This window comes from Priapulus caudatus, unplaced genomic scaffold (assembly GCF_000485595.1).
Source record: "Priapulus caudatus unplaced genomic scaffold, Priapulus_caudatus-5.0.1 Scaffold7, whole genome shotgun sequence".
Classification (NCBI taxonomy): domain Eukaryota; kingdom Metazoa; phylum Priapulida; class Priapulimorpha; order Priapulimorphida; family Priapulidae; genus Priapulus; species Priapulus caudatus.
Window position 1 is genome coordinate 312,516 of NW_014577068.1, and position 7,033 is coordinate 319,548.

Consider the following 7,033-nt stretch of genomic DNA (forward strand, 5'->3'; position numbering starts at 1 on the left):
CAGCTATTTGATCACCACAAATTCGAAACACTGAGAAACCGTTACCTGTAGAAAATCTGTTCATGAATGCATATTAACTTCCAGAGTATTTATTTGAAAACTAATCCGTGATAAAACCAAGACATACATGTAAACAATGCGTTCGCCCACTGCATATTCGCGCAGCCCGATTGTAAATGAGAAGAGCGATAGCCTGGAACCCTGTTCCAAGCTGCGCACCAACAGTGTTAGTAAACTAAAGGACAAGTTGCCAGTCGAGTGCGGAATTAGCTGCGAGTAACATGAAATCGTTTCTTATTGGTGGGTGACCTTGGTCTGGTCTGAGCAAGTGTCTCAGATTTCGACCAATCGACAGGACTGTAAGCTCGACACATGGTTAGACTGGTGTACGTATGATGGCTCACCTCGCAATGTTATGAAACGCTACTACGTTGCTACCGATGTGTACCAGACTACCAGTCTGTCTCTCTGCTGTCAAAGTGGAGAGTCGTAGTTACCAGGAGGTATACATATAACAACGCTGATGTGCGTTTCCTTAATTGTGAGCCCCGGCAAAGAAGCATAAACAGTCATCCGACGAGAGGAAGGAACAAGAGCCGCAGAGCGTCTGGGCTCATCTGAGGTCTGTTGCTACGATTATAAACGTAAAATTTCAGTCGTGGTAGTACCACATTTGTTAGGCGCAGATATGCAGACACGCAGTTGCGTACACATCATTGTTAGGACACGCCCACTATCGCAGATGGAGGGTGGGAGGGTGGGGGAAGGGGCGGGGGGGATGGGGTGGGGGAGGGGGGAGAGGGGGGAGGGTGGGGGAGGGGGCTCTAATAGCAAAAGCAGTTCACTCCTCTGTTAACAGTCAACAAATCCATGTTAACCCTCCTCTTGAGGGTCAAAAGGTTATCCGACACTTACTCTTCGCATGTCAGCAGAAGGGACATTTTAGTAGAGGACCTGGCTAAGATATGTATGCACATAATTTAGGAGAGGATATCTCAATTGTTATAGGCTAATATGACCCACAGAACAACTTGGGATGTGTGCCAAAATCTCTATCCGGGGCGAACAGCCCGAAATGACCACGCCCTTTTTCATCGAAAGTGCTATTACCGACATAGCTGTATCTTCTACCGTTGAGCTACAGATTTTCTGATATTACATGCTAAGAGTGTGAAATTGATATTTCACGAGAAAATGGCTAAAAATTATTAGGTCAACTTATTACCATACAAACAACTAACTACCTACTTACTGGAATTGCCATATATTTATAACAGTTGATATATCCTCTCTAAATTATGTGCATACTCCTCTAAGAAGTTCCCACTCCTCAATGACTGCTACATGAACGGTGGATTTGTCGTGACACCACCACAGGAACGGTAGTGGAGTGCACTTTGACCAACGGCGCTAGAGCAGCGCTACAACCGCCCTGCCAAAGTGTTTGGGGGGATAATTGGGGGGTCACCAGAAAGAAGAAAGCCGTTGCTCTGTGGGAATCATCAAGCATAAAAAAGACCAGTACGTTGACCTCCTGAAGATGAAGGATGATATCGAAAGAGAACTCTCACTTCACCACGAGTTTAACCCGAGTAATGCAACTAAGATAGTTGGGATGGTGCAAGCCATAGAGGAGTATCTCCTGAAGGTATGCAGCCCTCTACAAGACCAGGTAGCGCTGAAGAATGTTCTCACTGGAGAAATTGTGACCGACGTAAACGTAGACAAGTTGTTGCGCTGTATCAAGGAGGGCAGTGCTGCATGTGCTAAATTTATCGATGATCGACTCAAAAATAATCGATATCAATACACTCAACTATTAGCAAAATCAAGTTTAGGTCCTCTAAAGTAAGACCAGCTTGAATTTGGCTCCCAAAGCAGACATCAAAAATGAGACAATCAAAGCTCTCATGTTTATTTAGTATGGTGTCACCGGGGTTCACTGTTGAAGAACTACTCCAGCATGAGATCACCAACTCTGCGTCTTCTTGGTTGACAAAGATGGTTACTTGAGGAAGAGTGCCAATCACAACTTGGGACTGAGCTGCTGAGGTTGTGCCCACTGATAGATAAAAAAAGGGCCAGAAACCTCCCACACACCACAGCATCGTTCTCTGGAGTTCATGGCCTTGGTGAGAAAGGTCCGTTAAAGAAGCTTGATCCGCCCGTCAAGACATTCCATGACTTTGCTATTGCCTTGACATCTATGGTCACCAAAGCTGGCACAACTGATGAGATCCAACATCGTTTTCGACGCTTACAGAAAGGACAGCATCAAGAATGGAGAGAGAGAGAGAACAGGAAGTCAAAAGAAATGGTTGTCCTTGATGCGATATCACCGAACTAAAATGTGCCAGTGGTATTAGAGAACTTTTGGCGTCTTCCATCCGCAAAACTGCTTTCCATGCATTCTATGTTGAGTGGCTCACCACCAATTACCAAGGCACCAAACCTCTATACTTGGTATATCACCACAGGCATGATGGTGTCAGCTGGGTGTGCATCTCCATTTCCTGGCTCAACTGCACACATGAGGAAGCTGATGACAGGATGATGTTCCATGTGCAGGACATTCTAAGTCACCGGTTCAGGAGCTACATCCATGATGCTGTCATCAGGTGACACAGATGTCTTTGTGTGCCTGTTATACCACATCACAGTCAATTGGAGAGATCTTGGCTCCAAGACCTGTCTCATCCGCCAACTCAGGAGTGAAAAGATCAATATTACCACTCCACGATATCTGCATAGCGCTGGAGACGAGCTGTCTAAGTGTCTCCAGCACTCATGCGCTGACTGGGTGCGATACAACCAGCAAAGTATCAACAAAACTTTCAGCCTGAACGCTGTCTGCAACCGGAAAATTTCTCTCTGATCCTGAATTTCGACTGTCCACAGCTAACAGAAAGCGCAATACAAATGGCGGAAACATCTTGGTACAAATGGTCTCAAACCATCAAAACCCCCCCAGACCTGAAGACAGTTTGAGCGGCCGTGAGTCTTCGCTGCATTTGATAAGCAAATGCCCGTCAAGATGGACTTGAGAGAAAAGTCCACTTGCACCTCACTAATGCGAAGCAGACATTATCCATGGTATAGAGCCTATCACCAGCAGCAGTCTGTGGTCCAAGCCCATTTAGAGATCTCACTTTTGATTATAGAAATGCGAGTCCTTGTGTTTTGGAAGAAGCGGGCAGTTTATTAAGTCCGACTGCAGATTTGTCATCTCAAAAACCGCGATGCCTGCCAAGATCATGCGTGCGGCAAGTGGTGCTTCGCAAGAATGGGGTCCCTGCAGCGTAGCTGAGGAATTCAATGTTGGCAAGCTACTGCAAATGCAAGGGAGAGTTGATTTTGTAAAAACCGCTATCACTGTGAAAAAGAAAAAAAATAAAAAAAAAAAAGAAAAAAACTGCTCATCATCCTCTTGACGTGGACCCTGTTGGTGTTAGCTCTTCGTGTTTCCTGACCCTGGTTTACGTGACACATAAAACGATACCGATACTAATTGGTGTTAAAAGTTGTATTTGTTGGCTGTTGGGCAATTTCCCTGCTGATCTTTGTAAACATTTAAGCTCTCTATAGAAGACACAAATGTTCTAAATTTGATGCTAGTCTGGAAAGTTTAAGTTAGATAAATATATGGCAATTCCGATATGTAGGTAGTTAGTTTTGTATGGTTAATAAGTTTGACCTTGGCCATTTTCTCGTGAAATATTCCAATTTTCTATGACACCTAGACATGTAGTGGCCATTTCCGAACAATTTTGAGCACATCTCAAAATAATCTGTAGCTGCCATCGGTTTAGACAGATACACTATGTCGATAGTTAGCACAAAATTGCCGATGAAAAGGGGCTGGTCATTTTTAAAAGGGCGTGGTCATTTTTAGCTGTTCGCCCGGAATAGCTATTTTTGGGCACACATCCAAAGTTGTTCCTTGGAGGTCATATTAGCCTATAACAATTGAGATATCCTGCTCCTAAATTATGTGCATACTATCTTAGCCAGGTCCTGGACTATTTCATGCGTCCTTTCAATTAAAGCCATAAAAATGCTAGGTCACACGCTGAAACAATAAAAGTTTTTCAATCGCTCCCGCAGAGCATGTCTCCTCAGATAATGTCCTAAAATTGCCCTGTGCACACATGACCTTTGACCTGCTGACCTCAATTTCGGCAGCAGTTGATGGTGGTTTTCCACCATGATGCTATACACCGACTACTCACGAAGCCTAGGTTCGAGCCGTTTAGATTTGTGCCGCAATTCTGCATTTCCTCCCTATTACCTTAAGTTATAGGATGTGAATGTTCCCAACGCTTCTTTTACACTGCTTGACCTTTGACCTTTGACCCCCAGCTTGCGACATCCCAACTCGTTTTTGAACGACATCCCCCCCCAGACCCGAATATCGTGACCGTAACGTCGAGGGTAAGATTTGTGCCCCAACTGTTGACGGAACGGACGACCGACGGACACGGACGACCGGACGGAACGGACGATCATGCGATTCTACAAGCTGCATCTGACATGTCAGATTTAGGCTAAAAAAGAGGGATCTATGATTATGGGACATGATTAATGACTTATAAACACAAGAGACATGATAATACTGTAATTTGCTCCAAAATTGCTGGTTAGCAGCTTTGCTGGCGGGGGCCTGCAGCGCTTTTAGAGCTATAGAACCCTGGGCAGCGCCTATAGAGTTTTTCTGGCCAGGCAAAACACTGCTTCTCCGCTATCCTGGAACTTACTATTATCACAATACTCCAGTGTAAACGAAATATAACCTGTTACAAAAATTTCGAAGCGGATGAGCGCGATATTTAAGTGCCATTTCTGTTGACCTGTGACGGTAGACGCATTCCAAGTGCGCATAAGCGTGTCGCCTAACTTTGTCCAAATCACAATGATCATGGATGCTCTGCTGTCCAGTCATGACGTCACCAAGAGGCCAGCCATGTCAGGCCAACACAAGAAGCCGAAAAGTTACGAGGATGCTATGCGCATTGGATGCATACGTCACAGGGGGTCAACTCAGAAATGGCGGCTCGATAATATCCGCGGCCGCTCGATTGCCTTCGAAATTTTGTAACAGGTGTTAACATAAGCAGGCGTCGCAGCTCACCAATCGGCGCAGAAACAGAACCAAGCTCAACAGGAATAAAAACTGGGACACACTAAACTGAAACCACGATGTTCGAAGATCGGGAGGGGCAATGTGATGAGTACCGCCTATGCCGACTGTGGCCTTGCCAATGAGACCGTGGACCAGCAAGTTATTACATTGCTGCACGACTCACAGGGTTATATTAGGCAGGAAAGATGACTGACGACGATCGATCTGGGGGTATTGAAGACCAACACCAACCAAGCCAATCGACAATTCATTCACCCCTTTATGAGGGAAACACAGGAATCATACCACCAGAGATGGATGCCACCATCAAACAGGCCCTCTCCAGTATCCTGTCTGAGTCCATCCCAGTAAATCTTAGCCATAGACACTCCGTTTTTACAAATTTAAAAAACAAAACACCAATTATATATGAGGAAACATGGTAGTAACGAGATACAAAGAGGGGCATAATTGTGACACATGACCTCGTGAAGCAGGAAGGATAAACGAATAACAACAAACAACAAACAACAACAAAGGTTATATTAGTTAAGGAAAGCTCGCATTGGTAACCCTACTCCTTGTTAGGTTACATATTGCTTCTAATTCTGCAGTCATGATGACCAACCAAATTCAATCAGCACATCGATTGTTTGATCTCATAGATATATACAAACACATGTGTGTGTTTGTATATATCTATGATCTCAGATAGAGAAGAAGAGTGCGCGAGAGACGGAGAATAGAGAGCAGGTGAAGTGAGAGAAGAGGAGGGCGGAGAATGGGACTTAACCTTACGGTGGTGTGTCGGTGTGTATTAACTGTTGTGGATTTTACGCATCTTTTGATAATTACTCACTCTCGTCAACATATTAGGGCCTACAGCAGGCTAGTATCATGGTTCTGAGATGACCGCTATACACGCACTGGATCCTGGGTATGGAATCGATAAAATAAACTTGTGCGTGAGCAATATTAACTATTCATCCATTAACAACTACATTTGTAATTGACATTTGCAAACATAAATGAATAAAACTTATTATTACTCATATGGTTTCCCTATTGTACCAACAGCCATTATAGTTCATGCACTTATGTCATACACACTATGATTTTTTTAACTTTGCCGTTTCCAACCACTGCGGGTCATATGACCCTATAGCGGGAGCTAAGGGCTACCTACAGAAGCAATCAGCATTCGACGACGGCACTGTCAAGTAGTGGCATAGCCTAAGAATGTTCTCCTGTGTGTGTTTGAGCAAGAATAAATCAAATAAATGAATAATATGAATGAAATAATATAATTTATGAATAATTGTATGTCGCGAAATTCTCTTCGCGAGATTTCTGTAGTAAATTGTGTTCAGTAGACCTGTGTTTATAATTAGGAAGGAGAGCGCCCTAGCCTGAGGGGTGCAAAACTCCTATTTCATCCCCTCCCGTCCTTTCCCTTTTCTCCTTTGTTTCTCGCTCAGCTTCCTTCTTGTTCTCCAGCCCAGTTATCTTGCCTGCCGCCTGCCTTCAGTCTCACACCCCTCTCGCTCTCTCAGCAAGCAATATTATGAATTTGCATCAGTCCGTACTGCACTCATGAAACGGTACTCGAGTATGCTCAAAATATCCCGAAAAGAAGAATATTTAGCAAAAAACTCAAAAGCATTTAAAATGAAGAAGAGGTATTTTAGCATAGATTTAAATTATAAAAATCTATCAGTAGACTCTTCTTAAGAATAGGAAGCAGACCTTGCATGTAAGGTCCCGCCGCATATACCAGTCAGTACACAATCTGGCTACGTTAGTGTGTTAGCGCATGCGCAATATCTCATCATTTTGTGATGAATATACATTTAATATGGTTATGGGTTATTTCAGCATAGATTTCTGTAATAAATTCTTATCAGTAGACCTGTG

At 43.9% G+C, this 7,033-nt stretch overlaps 1 protein-coding gene across 1 annotated transcript in view; it reads right to left on the reverse strand.

Moving 5' to 3' along the window:
- The window catches only part of LOC106805870 (signal recognition particle 54 kDa protein), a 17,611-nt gene extending 11,291 nt beyond the window's left edge, over window positions 1–6,320 (reverse strand). The window contains exon 1 of the mRNA XM_014807645.1: window positions 6,302–6,320. The gene's annotated coding sequence lies outside the window, so the exon portion shown is untranslated. The remainder of the gene's footprint in view (window positions 1–6,301) is intronic.
- Between the last annotated feature and the right edge of the window lie 713 nt (window positions 6,321–7,033).